The 15,154-nt window shown below is 38.8% G+C and overlaps 2 pseudogenes; both read right to left on the reverse strand.

Moving 5' to 3' along the window:
- Positions 1–1,356: 1,356 nt before the first annotated feature.
- On the reverse strand, positions 1,357–4,571 carry LOC144663123 (uncharacterized; annotated as a pseudogene).
- A 3,311-nt stretch (positions 4,572–7,882) lies between these two features.
- On the reverse strand, positions 7,883–10,187 carry LOC144663124 (uncharacterized; annotated as a pseudogene).
- Positions 10,188–15,154: the final 4,967 nt, after the last annotated feature.

Genomic DNA, 15,154 nt, shown 5'->3' on the forward strand with positions numbered 1-15,154 from the left:
TTCGAGGGGATTTTTCCAAGAGAATTCACGTTCCAAAAAATGCCCTTCTTGCATTAAGTAGAAACTTGCTGATTTGCTGTCGAGGGTGTCGAATAGTTATGCTCCTTGTCTTTTCAAGACTCACAAATTTCATACAGGTTGCTGATAGAGGGAGGGGGGTGGGTTTATTAGGGGGTGGAAAGCCGATTTCTCAGCCCTAGCCTATTGTTTTCCCGTATTTTCCAAATCCAAATCCTAGTTCTATCTATTGGTTTTTACTTGTGATCCCCAGTCCCAGTGACCCAAATTCCATTTTCCCAGCGACAATTTGCCCAAATCCCAGTTCCCATTTTACCCCCTTCTAGCCCTTCCCCATAAACAAACAGTAATAAACAGTTATTTGATGAACATCAAAAGTCTTTGAACTATTCGAGACATAAAAGTAAAAACACCAACAGTCGGGGCTTTATAATTGGAATTCATTGTATTGATTTGATTTTAATAAGTTGGGGGCCATTAATTTAATAATATGTCATAATTATTGGGCGGGGGCATTAAAGTGTACTCTAGAACAAGAAAATAAATGTGTAACATAAATTAATGTGCATTTCGTACTCTATTACCATCGGTAACTGAAGGGAGTCGCGAGCCTTGCTACGAAATATGTTTTTTCGACAACATGAATATAACAAATATGAAAAACCTCGCATTTTTACATTTGTCAATTAATCAAGTCTTGATAACAGAAAACTGTTTTTCGTAAAAAGAGGAACGTAATATTAACGGCATTTTATTACGTTTAACCTTATGTGCTAATATGCACGTGAATGTTTCTTTGCAAGGTTAGTGACTTGTTCATTGGCTCTTACCGATAGTGATAGCACTTTTTTGGCATTATTTGGCTTCACGAGCATTTTTTCTACATTTTATCCCAAAAAGCACTGCTAGCATTATTTTGGATTTTCAACTGATTATTTGTATAATTTTTTTGTTAAAAAGCACAATGTGACTTTATTTATGGCGTCCAAAGCCTCCCAGATGCATTTTGCCCTCATTTTAGTCAAAGGAGCCGAGGAGGCCCGGGGAATAGGTTTGATAGGTCAGCGGTTTCCTTCTAGAAACCCAGTCCATCACACTCGTTCCAAGATGGCGTCATCCACGTTGTCATCGAGGAACAATGGAAGACAGCCAGCCAAGGCAAAATATGAAAAATGTTACTGAAAATCTGAAAAATGTAATACTCTATAATTAAAAAAATCGGAAAAAGTGAGCTTTTTTGTGTAAACCACGAGCACTTTTTAAAAAAAAAAAAAAAAAAAAAAATGCAATAAATTAACACTTTTTTAGCAAAAAACAAGCACTGCTTTAAGCATTAAATGCTTTTTTAACGAGCTCTATCGGTAAGAGCCTACTCGTTTATCCCTTTATATTCATTCCTTTTCAATCTTGAAAGCATTCACATTCTTGTATGAACAACCTTAGTTGTTCAATGAGGTCTTTCTTTTTGTCTTTCGATTTGAATTGGACCTCAAAATGGCGCAAGATTTCTTTCAGCATTGGCACGTTAAATTTGTTCAGTTTCTGTTCTCTCGCACACTCGCACAGGTTAAATGTGTCGTACGACAGTGGGTGCTGTGGCCTCAGTTCGTTCACTACATCTTCAACAAGCTGTTGTCTATCGGCTTCTTCTTCCTCTAGCAATAGCTCCCTGGGACTCAGGTCGACTTCTCCTGGTTCCTGCTTTCTTCGTCTAGCCGCTGCAAGGCGGGATAAGAAGCCCTGCACTTGGTTATTGGTCAGCCATCCTTCTCTGCCAAATAAGCGATCGTTCGATTCTGCTCGTCTCTTGCCTTCCGCATATCGCTTGACACCTGCTGAGGATCAACTTTAAGCCCGGTCTGTTCGCCGAGATCAAATCTTGCTGTAAGGTAATTGCGTACCTTGTCGCTGAACCTAGGTGCTTTTCGTGGCTTGGGTAGGGCCCAACCCATGTTAATAGCTTGGTTTGAATGCGGAGAAACTCGTACACCCTGCTTGGTACTAGATTCCGACGCATCATGTTCAGTGATGCGGACTACTGACGACTTACGAACCTTATCGTACAGTGTTTCGTCTTCCTCTCATCCTTCATACAGTGGTCCCCGATGACAAAATGGGACTCAAGCTCCGTGAAAGTCGTAAAACTCTTTATACATCCGGGCTCGGAGCATTCAAACATATCTAACTCCGCATCGGCTGAATCAGTGTCTTCAATTACCTTGGGACTATGCTCGATGAACAGCTTCACTGGAAAGAGCATATATAGACACTACTTGTAACAAAGTTAATAAGCGTCTGGGACTTCTTGCACGGATACGATCTTGCCTCACCCTTAAAGCAGCAAAGTGTGTCTACAATACCCTTATTGACCCAATCTTAAGTTATACTGACACTGCTTGGGGTGAACTGTCTGTTGGCTCCAGCAAAAGTCTACAGCGGCTGCAAAACCGTGCTGCCCGTATCATTCTTGAGCGTGACTCTTCTAGAGATACTTTTAATGTTTTAGGGTGGGCTGACTTAGAAACAAACCGTAAAATACACAAATGTGTTTTAGTTTATAAATGTCTGCATAACTTAGTTCCTCAGTATTTAAGTAACTATTTCATTGGGAACTACAATGTACATGGCTACAACACTCGAAGGAAGGCTGACCTCCATCTACCTAAACCCAAGCTTAGCCTTGGCAAGCGTACTTTTAGATTTTCTGGCTCAGCCCTTTTTAACTCACTACCTTTAAAAATTCAACAAGCTGTATCTCTCTCCTCTTTTAAGAATCTTGTTAAAGCCCACTTTTTTTCAAAGCTCCTAATTTATGATATTTATCTTTTTTATATTCCAGTTCATGCTTGTAATTCGTTTTAGTTTTTAAACTCTTTTTATATAACTATTTCAATTACTAAACATTAGCTTTTAACTCTATTTTTATAACTATTTTAAACAATTAGATATTTTATATTTTTAGAAATTGTATTTAGCAGGGCCCCTCTGGAGACCAGCCACTGTGCTGAATGGGCCACCCTGCATAAATAAAGTTTTACCTTACCTTACCTTACCGTCTGAGCTCTCGAGGGCAGTGTCTTTAGATTGGTATACGCGTGTATCTCTGCAGGTCAAAAACTCTTCACTAACGACGAGGCAGGTGTTACCTTGGCTTCTAGAATTTAGCTTGTTACATGGAATCTCCTTACCACGACCTACTCGCGGATTAAGATAGAAAACAGCTTTTGTGAGTAGGAGACTTATCTAGTCTGCGCCAAGAGAAAAATTCTCTTGTCTGCGTTAATGCAAAGCCTAAAGATGTCGTTTATAGTTTGATGCCGATGTCTTCAGTGCCTTAAGGGTCAACCATGTTGGCATTGTTTGCCTTTTCGATATCCGAGTCAAGCAAAAAAAATGTGTGGTATTACGCTGTGGAGCGTTACCCTGGTTTTTGAGTCGATTCTTTTTTTTGAGGGGGGGGGGCGTCTATTAGACACTGGGCGTCTATAAACTTTACACCTCAAAGGAGGTGTTTACTAGATACGAGGTTGTTCGTTTATTTGAGAGTGGACGTTTATTAGATCGTATACAAGAAATCGTCATGTTTTAAGTCTATGCCATGTCTTTCAGGCATATAGAAGGGGTACCTTTTTTCAGTAAAAGGTATACAAATGGGGGAACGATTTCTGTCAAAATGGTTTATAAAAGGGCAAGGGGTTTGGGCTCGGGGCGGAGCCTTCCCGTATAAATTTTTTTAAAGGTCCCCCCCCCCCCCCTCCCCGGACGATATATTATTTCACTCAAATTCAGCGGGATACTTTTAACGCTCTTTTAAAAGAAAATCGAATCGACGACACCTTATAATGATCAAGCCCGAACTTAGTCTACTTCACAGCCGTTGGGAACGCCACGCAATGCACCCTCTGGGAGAAGCGTTGCGTGACGATACAATGAAAGGCTACGCGCGCCAGTTGGGTTATCAGTGGTGACTGGCATGCATGATATCATTGGATGATTCTTTTAAAGGAAGTTAGACTTGTAAAATAAGGGAAGATAGTGGAAATCCTGATTCGGTTTTTGGATCTGCGTGAACTACTAGCGAGCGAGGCAAGCAGCATAAAATTGATAAAAAAGTGAACAGATGATCATGAAATACTGTTTTTATAATACGAAAACAAAACTTATCGAAAAACTGACAATGCGGAGTTTTCTCACCAAAATCACAAGGAAAGAGGTACTTACGTGAACCGACAGCAGTAGTGATCTTGCCAAACAAAACAGATATTTCTGTCATCTGGAAGTTGATTACGTGTCTTCCTGCCACACTTACAGTCTTCCCAGTATGACCAGGATATTGGCATGACATTGGTGCTCGCCTGAATCTTCCCAATAAGTGTCTGTGCTTCGGGCAGATGGTCATGCCTTCGAGTTGGCTCGCCGACAAACCGCGAATACCCGCTCTCGCCATGATCCGTTCGGCTTCCGTAACATCGCCGCATTTCGATAAGTGGCAGCTCGACAAATGAGCTGAAATATCCGAGTTGCACCGAGTTATCCCACACGTTATTGCACATTCCGGAGTTTGTTGGGAGTCTTAATTAAAAAAATCATAACTTAACGAAACTTAAATAGATTTCAATTATAAAACCTCTACACTATCGAGGGAAGATGAAACTTCAATATGTAAAATAATCAGCTCGTTGAATTGAGTAATAAAGTTTTGGCAGCTACCGTCATTTATAGCAAGTTTACGGAGTCTCCAATGGCGAATTGCATGGTTTTGAGGTGACTTTGAAAATCGCCTCGCAAAAAATATAAAATATCGAATTTATCCAAATAAATGTGATATTTGTTACTGGGATATAATTGTCGACTTTCACTGAAAAAATCAGGGAAATCGGTGAAGGTCCGAAAAGTGCCTTATCCGTTGTAACACGGACGCCCTCTTAAATCCTGCAAGTTACTGTTGATGGTAATACTGAAATACCCCAGGAAAAAATAAGGAAAAATTGAAAAAAATAAAATTGATTGTATTTTTTCGAACATGTGAAACAAATGTCTCCAAGAGACTGAACACACCTTCAAGTTATTCTATAGAATTTGGTTGAAAAGGCCGTTTCCTTTTAAAACGGCAACGAACTTGAAGAAAATTGTTTCACTTCTCGTGAGAAGGGTATAACAAGAAAAAGATAAAAAATGCCATTACAGTTTTAAGGCACAATTTAGTATCGTTCTGATAATTTGTTATTTATTTATTTATTTATTTTTTAAAGTCTACGAGCGTCTTTAGAATTCAAACTTTGTGGACACTCTTTATTTTGCAATTCTTGTAGTTCAATACATGTTTTTACATAAGCTTACAGCAAATTCCGACCCTATCCCTTACCCGCGGGCAAGGAACTAAGCTTACAGCAAGATAGAAAAAAAAGCCTTTTTAAACCCTGCCCATTACTGTAGATGGTCGTAAATAGCAAAAAGAAGAAGTTAACTATAAGACTCATAAGATGATTGACATAGTTTTTGCATGGATATGTAAAACAAGTGTCTCTATGAGATCAAACATACCGTCAACTAATTCTATAGAGTTTGGTTGAAAAAGGCGTTCCCTTAAAAAAAAATCGATCAACAAAAAAAAAATTGATTTAGTCTTGACTGGAAGGGGTCAGGAGATATATAAAAATTCAGTCATTACTATTGCATGTAATCACATTTGCAATTGTAAGTTCATTTTAAAAGTTACACTCTTTTAAGAATCAGACACAAAGTGTTTTGATCCCTGCATAATTTTGCATTTCTAAGCTTTACCTATTCTTGAACAACAAGGGATTGATGCTTGAATTTCCCTTTGAAAGGAAACAAGGGCTCTTAGGAAATTTTCTCTATTAAGAAATAATTTATTTGATACACGTTGAAAGTCAATGAACTCTATACCTATAGATTATCCATTGGGAAACGAGTGATTAAGCACAAAAAGGATGTCATTGCGGGAAAATGAAACGAATGATTAATTTTAAAATTCTGTGCAAGTAGGCGCTTCATAGTGTCAGATTTAATTTTCTTAACGCTGTTTTTCAATTATATCTTTTTTTTCCAAAATAAGACTGAGTTCGAATCAGATAGTTGCTATGGGTTAGAGGTCACTTCTGAAGCATATACCTTCTTAAGAAATACAAGTAGCACATTCAACAGGCGATGGGGTAAATTAGTATTTGATGCCTACACTCCTTTGAGTATTTTGACTCCAAGAACCTTTCTGAACTGCATGATCATCTATTAAGCAAAGCGGGGAATCGCTTTAAATGGCGGCTGTGTGTACATACTAAGGACAGGAGAGCTGTAATTGCGCCTGTGACGCGCAGTTAGATCAATTGTAAACCTTTCATGTAGTCGATCGATTCAAAGATACCAATAAAATATTCGCTCCTGGAATAATAAAGCAATTATTCCATGGGCCCATGTTTAATGCGAGTTCTTTCAAAACCACCAATTGATTTCTGTGCACTCTCTTCTAACAAAACACTTCTTCTCGTTAATCTCGTACTCAGATCGTTTCACTCTTTGGGAGAAATAAAATCTCACTTTCTCGTATCAAATGTGCCGGAAATTTGACACGACGCGACTACGCAGGATCGGCAATTAAAGTGACTAAGCACGGTACAGTATTCCAATCTTTAAATTTCTAGTGCCTATCTTTAATTTAGCTTTCACCTCCAAACCGCTACAGCTGACAGCCTCAAAAATGGCAGGTTACAAGATAAGCTACTGCATTTATAATTCTGGAACTGGATTTAAACGCCAGGCAACAGTATGTGCCAGCCACTCAGTTGGCTTTCAGATTTTGCCTTGTTCTACCTTATTGTTACTAATTTTCGCGGGACTTAATTTTCGCGATTTTCGCGGTTTTCAAAAAATCGAGAAATTAAAGACCCGCCAAAAATTTATTTCAAACGTTTTCTATTGTATTTTTTATGTTAATTACGTATTTTTGGCCCAATCGCGAAAAATAAGTCCCGCGAAATATGCCCGTTCCATTTTCGCGAAATTAAGTTCCCGCGAAAATTAGTAAGAATAAGGTAGTCAACAACAAATCAAACTTAACATCTCTCTTCAGCTTGGACATTAGCAGTGGCCTCAAATATTAAGCGAGTGCATCTGTATCGCACTGTTATGAAACTTTGTAGCCGTCGTATTGAAATAAAAGAAGTCAAAACTAACTACAAAAACTTATTTAACAACTAAATTCATCAACACGAACAGCATGCGGAAGTCTTACGGGATATCACCATCATCAACACAATCACCGCCGCCACCATCTTCAACATCGCCACTGCCATCGCGACTATCATTGTCGTCGTCGTCGTCGTCGTCGTCGTCAACGCCATCATCGTCATCATCATCAACAACAGCAGAATAGTCATCATCATCATCATTAATCATCAACATCAAACATCATCGTCATACTCGACATCATCATCATGGTCATCATCCTCATCATCGTCATCATCATCATCTCCTATTTAACCACCAGACGCCTATAAAAGCTATCAAAGTCGTCAAAAATTTTGCATATGTGAATTGCAGACGTTGAAAATATATATATACATAAAAAACCCCTATAAGTAACTGATATTAACAGTAATACGGGCAACTAATCAGAGCACTAAAAGGTAAAAGTAACATCAACTGTGAATTCTTAAAATCACCAGAAAAAAGTCAAGTACCGAAATGATCTAAAATGATTCGAGCTTATTATCCTAGATCATACACCAATTACTGATGAAAATCAGTTTATACCCCGTATTTGCAAAGCATCCTCGCACGAAGACGATAACAGTAAAGAAAAACTTAAGTCTGGATAGATTCGACCAGGGGCGGGGGGGAATATTCATTCATAGTAAAAGCAAATATACAATAAAATGAAAACAAAACACAAGGTATTACAAACAAGAAACCAACTTCGAAAATTAAAAACAGGGAAAAAACAGTCTTCCTTCAGTTCAGTTTTGAAACAATGTGGATCAATTACTCGCCATTCCACGGCTCTTTCAAACCCATTCACCATGGTGACTCTGCGGCAGCTTAGCATCCACTTGGCGGAAAACACTCGATTTTGGCAGATAAGGAAGTCGCGTGCAATCAAGCCATTATAGTCAGCCACTGACCTCCATGTGTGCGGTCGATGCCTTTGATCTGGGATCTCGTGATCAGGCACCAGAACAGCAGCGCGAAGAAACTGGATTAACTCTTTGCTGAAATCCTGGTAATCCAAAAACGCCACTTTCCCATTGGAATGGGCAATAGAAGGATTTTGGTGTCTTCGAGGACATTTTGGCGAAAGCTTTGTGACATTTGCTTGAAATGAAGTAGCTATTTTTGATTTAAATTGGTGTGCTGAAACCAATTGATAAACAGTGTTCAAAACTGGTTTGCACATGTCCAGTATGCTGGTAAGTGGCACGTAATCAGCAATGTTTGAGGTGGTGACGCGATCATACTTCCGGTCTGGAGGAAGGAATGGCGCCATCTCCATACAGTTGCACAGCAGGAAGTGAAACTTCACCTGTCCTGAGGCCAACTTCATGGCTGACGTCTCGAGCACGTGACCCACATACTGGCTGTACATCGTGAGAAGAGAAGCACAATGAATATGTTGTTTGACTTCTTTGTAATCCCATGATGAGAATGGAATCCAGATGGATTCAGTATGTAATTTAAAGGGTACGCGACACCAATGTGATTGAAAGCAGCAGGAGAACCGGTGAGAGAAACATTTTCACGAAGAAGCTGTTTCCGCGATGCGGATCCCTTGGGTAACAGAATGCCGTTTGCAAACCAGTCAGAAGCAGACTTTTTGTGTTCCTTTGGAATTTGTTCCAAGTATAAATCGATTCCTTCTTTTGAACTCTGATCATTCTTAAACCTCCCCCGCCGCGCCTCTGTAATCCAATTTCCCTTACGTGAACTAAGGTCAAGCCAGGTACGCCACACTTGTACGAGTTTGTGGAGATGCTCTTGTTCAATCTGCATTTTACCTTTTGTCAGTTCTTCAAGGCTTGATGCATGGATCAGTTCTTGAAGGGTGCGCATTACCAGCTTGTAGTTCTCTTCACTGAGTTGCATTGAATACCAAATTTGTGTCACAGAACTTGCTATTTGATGTCCTCCTGTAAAGTGAAAATGAATCAGTCCTTAATATTGTATGCCCATCATGAGCTGAAAATAAGAGTTGGTCATCGGTCATTGGCCGACAAAAAATTAACCTATGTCCAACGAAATCCCTAGTGTGGTCGGACATAATGTCCGGACAATTTTTTGATCATAAATCATTTTACGGCAACGATGAATAAAAATCTGTCCAACGTCAACAATTTTGTTTTGCCGACCAAGGTGGTGTCTTAGTAGAACATAGGTCCTATTAAGTGAAAAAAAAATGGCCGCCTTGCCCATGGGCTTCTTGTAACTGCTATTTTACTTTCCCTGGTGTGTATGGTGTGTAAATCATCCAAAGTTGTTTATTTTAGAAGCAATCGCGTGTCAATCATGACGCCATACCAAAATGACGTAATACATTTAAAGAATTCCCCTTTTTGGTTTTGAAATTCTGCAGTAAAACAAGGAAATCTCCAAATTTGACTTAAACAAGGAAAGCATGCAAAAAGTGTCAGAATCTAAAAAAAGTTTTTCACAACAACCAAGATCTCATTAAAACAGAAAAAAATAATTAAAGGGATTATCACTGCTGAGTTTTCCTTTCTTAGTGTTGCCAAATACTTGCCTTAAGACTAAACGTTAGCAAAGAAATTATTCAGATGAATTATTCCTATAGATGCAAATGAAAATACCATAGCCTTATTACAAACACGTCTGCCTTTATAATTAAAAGTTACAATCAAACGGGATTGCCTTTAAAATCTGTTCAGCCGAAAAGTTATTCAAAACCTATATCGCAATCCATTTTATTCTTCTTCAGTTTTTGTCCATCCGTACCTTGTGTTGTATTGCTATGTCATTGAAATGTTCCTCTACCGATTTTAGTTGGTATTTTTATGTTTCCTTCAATTTGGTGACCATTTTCGTATGTCTAAATTTGGCTAAAGTCTGTGTCACTTCAAGTTACCTTATGTTGGGCGGTTCTCGAATGTAGCACAACATAGGGTAAGCAAACTTGTTAGAAGATTTTGTAAGCCCATTGATATCAAACTTGTTTTTCAACTTTTAAAATTACGAACCACTTTAATGTAAAAGATTCTGCCCCTGATAGTCTCCACGCGCGTGTTGTATACAAATGTTCATGTGCAATGTTTGTTACATCGGTGAAACAAGCCGGCATTTTTCTTCGTGTGTGAGCGGGCAGTTATCATTGGACAGATCTTCCAATGTATTCAAACATCTACAGCGTTCAGAGACTTTTCTTGCCTCGTGTTCTACAGACTGCTTTGGGTTTTTAGACTCTGCATCAACTAGGTACCAAGTTAAGCTAAAAGAAGCAATTTACATGAAATGGGAAAAGCCCGACCTGAATCAACAAGTCAAACACATTAACTTAACGCTTTTTTGTAGGCGCGCTGACCAAGGGCTCTTTTGGCCAGTGCACGCGCACTTTGTAGTCCCGTTGGAAGTTTAAATCAAATGTATTCGCGTTTCTTATGTGACGTAATATAACGCTCACATTGTACGCTATATAAGTCCACTTTGTAACAACAACCGTTGCACTAGAGGTGACGGATGAAACCGTCGAAACATGTTTGTAAAATTAAAGAAAGTTGTCCTGTTTCTGAAATTATGTGACAGAGTTCTTTTAAGTTATTTAAACACTTTTAGGAGGCAAGCGTGGCCGAGTGGTTTAGGGCGCTGGTGTTGTATTAATCCGGAGGTCCCCGGTTCAAGACCTGCCTCTGCCACTAGCTGGATTTGTTTCTCGGTTGTCCCGAGTTCAAATCCTCGCTCACGATTTGTATATAGCCAACTGGTCTGCCTCCTGCCAGGTGGGATTTTTAATCATGTTATGTTCATTTAAAATATTTGTTTGCTCTGTTTCAGTGGCATGCCTGTAAACTAGCTATCTCGAAGCTAAGTGCATGACCACTATAAACAACATTTACATTTTTTTACAAACACCTTTTTTGGTAAAACAGTCTTTAAAAACATGATTGCCATAAAAAATTCAAGTCATATGATTTTACATACTAAAGTGTTCTTTAATAATGCTTTAGGACATTTTACGCAGCTTGGCCGTTATTGTTTGGATGAATGTTCAAAAATTTGGGCAGACATTTTCTGGCTCTTTTCAATTCCCTTCTCCCGTCCCCAACTACAACTAGATAATTTTAAATTATTCTGTAGATGCAGATTTCTGAATTAGCAGCAATGACATGGGGCTATAATCCTTTTTATTATATATATATATAGCAAGAATTTTGGGCAATAAACCTTTCAAATAGAATTCTATATTTGCTATATTTCACAAGTGAGAAAAGCAATACGTCCAATCAGCTTCACGTATAGCTTTCTTCACATGTGAAAAATATAACCAATCAGCACCTAGAGTAGAACGACTCAACCAATCACAGCGCGAGAATTCGCGAGAACTCAAATGGTTTCCAACGAGTTTGAGGAAACAGCGAGCAGCGAAATTGCTCCCGACGGCAGTTTCTGTTTTGAAAACATGGCTACACGTTTCCTTTTCTTTGCAAAACTTACTTTTTATAAAGAACTTTATGGCAATTCAAGCTTTATAAAGTGTTATGCTCAGCAAAGCCTAAAGAATACATAACAGTAATTATACTGAATAGATCCGCAAAGACGAAGTGAAGACATGCAAACAAGTGTCGATTTAAGTGGAAGCAAAAGCAAGACTTTCTTCGGACAACGCATCCGCGGACTTTTTAAGAATATTCAAGCACTCTTGGGAACGCCCTGGTAAAGTAAATTGCATTTTTGAATGTGTATTTACGTCGCAATTATTGTTTAAATCACCGACTCCTTGTATTATCACAATGTGTTCAAAACTCGTTGATTCGCCAGTAGTTCAGTCGCTGTGGCGACGTTTCTTCGATGAGATACGAAAGGTTCTTCTTTCAAAATATAACGCGGTGTGTTTATTTTAATAAATTTTTTGTCTAGGAGAGTTTGTCGCCAGTAATTTATTTTTTTTTAATTTGATAAATAGCGAATTCGCTCGGAAAGCGTTGTCCATTTTACAGCTTTGTTTTTCCTCGCGCTGCTGCGACATTTTAATAACTGTAACAAACTAGAAAAATCGCGTAAAGTTTACAATGGTTTAATTCTCGATATATATAATAAACAAATTACAGCATAGAAAGTGTTTTGTACGGATTTTATTTACTCGTTGCAAAACTTTGGAAAACTCACTCATTCGCTACGCTCATTCGTTTGTTTTCCAAAGATTTGCAACTCGTGAATAAAAAGCCGTATGTCGCACTTTCTATGAAGTAATCTATATATCTCTCAAGATTGCTCAGGCTCCTATATCCCCAAGAGGAAAAGTAGGACATTTTATTTTCATTTCAATTAAGTATTAGGTTTGATAGCTATAATTAAAATGGCCACGTACTACCAGTTAGAACGACGTTAGCTGAATACAATATTAATGTAGGTAGCTGCCACAATGTTCACTCGATCAGTCGGCTTCGTTGCCCACGTGTGTGTGCGAACTTTACGACCCGAAACTTTGCAGCGCAGAGTTAAGTAGTTCGGTAGTTAATAGTTTTGATGGAAGTGTGTATGCGCTCGATTCTCCGAAGAAACATATACTAACGCCTTGAAATATTAAACTGCTGAAGATTCAAGAAAATTATTTTCGATGTTTTGCCTAAAAAACCGGTTTTGACTTGACGACAAACTTGCACTCGAACCGACGAGCCAGTTCCCGAACCGCGGTTTCACGGTACCGCTTTGAGACTCCCTTGACGACTCCCGATTGGACAATGCGTGAACAAAGATTGCGCGCTACTAAGATACGGGGCTCCTGAATATTAAATACCCGACCTGACTCGGGTCCTCTGAACAGTGCGGCGCGTAACCAGAACTGGATATATCATGACGTCATATTTTTTTCAAAATGGCGCCCGCTTCAAGGGACAGTATAGTGGTAGAGTTTTTAGGTCCTGTATACGCGCTGAAGTGCCCATGTCCCACAGTACTTTGGGAACGTAGCCTTTGAACAACAAGGTAACAGACGAGTGTGAGAAAATGGCGTCTTTTTACGTGTTCTTTGAGTTCTAGAGGAAAAAATATCGAATTTTGGAGCATTCGATAGCATGAAGCTGCTTGACCAAGCATCAAACATCTTAAGATAAAAGGTGCGTAGCAATTTTTTACACCTTTGGAAAAATTATTAAAAGAATCTGCATAAAATTTGCTTTGATTTCGTACTAGTTTCGTTGTAGTGCAAGAGTTATTCACATAGTGCTGTGGTTTTGAAGATACAACTATGTATCGCGCCATGTGCGTTATTTGTAAAGTGATACATCGACTGGACTGCTTATGCCATGTTCGTGTAATGTTCTTTTGCAGTCTGATGGAAAAGCACATCGCTTTCGTGAAGAAAAGGTGCCGGTTGTATAAGAAAACCTTGTCAAAGTGAAAAATGGTCCAGAACTGCTTTAAGACAGCGGTTCGAAACGAAATTTTGGAGGTTTTTGACATCGATGTTGAGTGAGGAAGACACCAAAGATGTTCACCCGGAGAAAGTGTATTCAGCCTGCAGACGATCCGGATTTGAGCTTATTAAAACCTGCTCAACATAACAACTATTAAAGTGATAAATGATCATCGCAGTGAATTTCCAATTTAAGCAATTGGAATAAAGAAGCCTGAAAAAAATTCAGGGCTTCAACGGGATTAGAACCCGTGACCTCCGCGATACCGGTGCGATGCTCTACCAACTGAGCTATTGAAGCCACACATTGGGAGCGAGGTCAATTGTGAGTTCATATTTTCCCGTGATAGGAGTGAAAGGATGTAATGTATATGAAATGATTCATATATGAACTGCGGATGGATATGAAAGTGATAAATGATCATCGCAGTGAATTTCCAATTTAAGCAATTGGAATAAAGAAGCCTGAAAAAAATTCAGGGCTTCAACGGGAATCCCGTTGAAGCCCTGAATTTTTTTCAGGCTTCTTTATTCCAATTGCTTAAATTGGAAATTCACTGCGATGATCATTTATCACTTTCATATCCATCCGCAGTTCATATATGAATCATTTCATATACATTACATCATAACAACTATTAGTAGAAGTCAAGTCCCTCTACTAACTGTGGTCAAATGGATCAATTTCATCTTTTACTGGTGGATGAAAATAAGGTAGGTTTTTATTTGTACATGTATCAGACGCATTTGTAAAAACAGTCTTATAGTAAGCTTATACCTGGCTGAAAACAATGCAAATAATAAATTGTCTTTGTCACATAAATCACAGCAGCAAATAAAACAACTCTGCATACAAATTAAGAAACTCCTGTTTTTGCTGTTTTTTTTTTTTGTTCAATCAGTTTGCAAGTTATTTTGTCTGTGTTGCATGGGTCTGGACATTGCGGTCAGGCTGTATGAGTCTGAGTTAATGAGTCAATCAGGAAAAAAGTGATTTTCGAATCAATTTAGTTATAACCTATTGAACCACAATATTTTTTGCCTTATATACCTTAAAAGCACTCCAAATCATTTGCATGTGGTTAGTTTTTTATTTGTTAGTAATGGTTGCACTGGCCTTTTTCAAAATAACTTCTGTTATATAATTTATTATTAGTGGGAGGTGCAGTAGCCCATTTAGCTGGACTCTAGATTAAGCAGTCCGGGTTCGGAGCCCGGCCAGGGCACTGCATTTTGTTATTGGGCAAGAAACGTGCCTCTCCCACCCAGATGTATAAATGGGTACTGGTGAATTTACTGTCAGGGGAAACCTTGTGGTGGACTAGCGTCCCATCCATGGGGAGTAAAATACTCCTAGTCGCGTAATGCTACAAAAACCGGAATAAGCTCTTGCTGTATGGGCCACTAGGCTCGGACGCAGACTTCATTTTGAATCATGCACTCATGACTCATTGACTTATAAGACTCATATAATATTTATTTTCATTTCTGGTATTTTTGTAGTATTTACGTAATTGCTCATGGATATATCTTGCT

The sequence above is a fragment of the Oculina patagonica genome, chromosome 8 (assembly GCF_052425735.1).
Source record: "Oculina patagonica isolate OP01 chromosome 8, crgOcupat, whole genome shotgun sequence".
Classification (NCBI taxonomy): Eukaryota; Metazoa; Cnidaria; class Anthozoa; order Scleractinia; family Oculinidae; genus Oculina; species Oculina patagonica.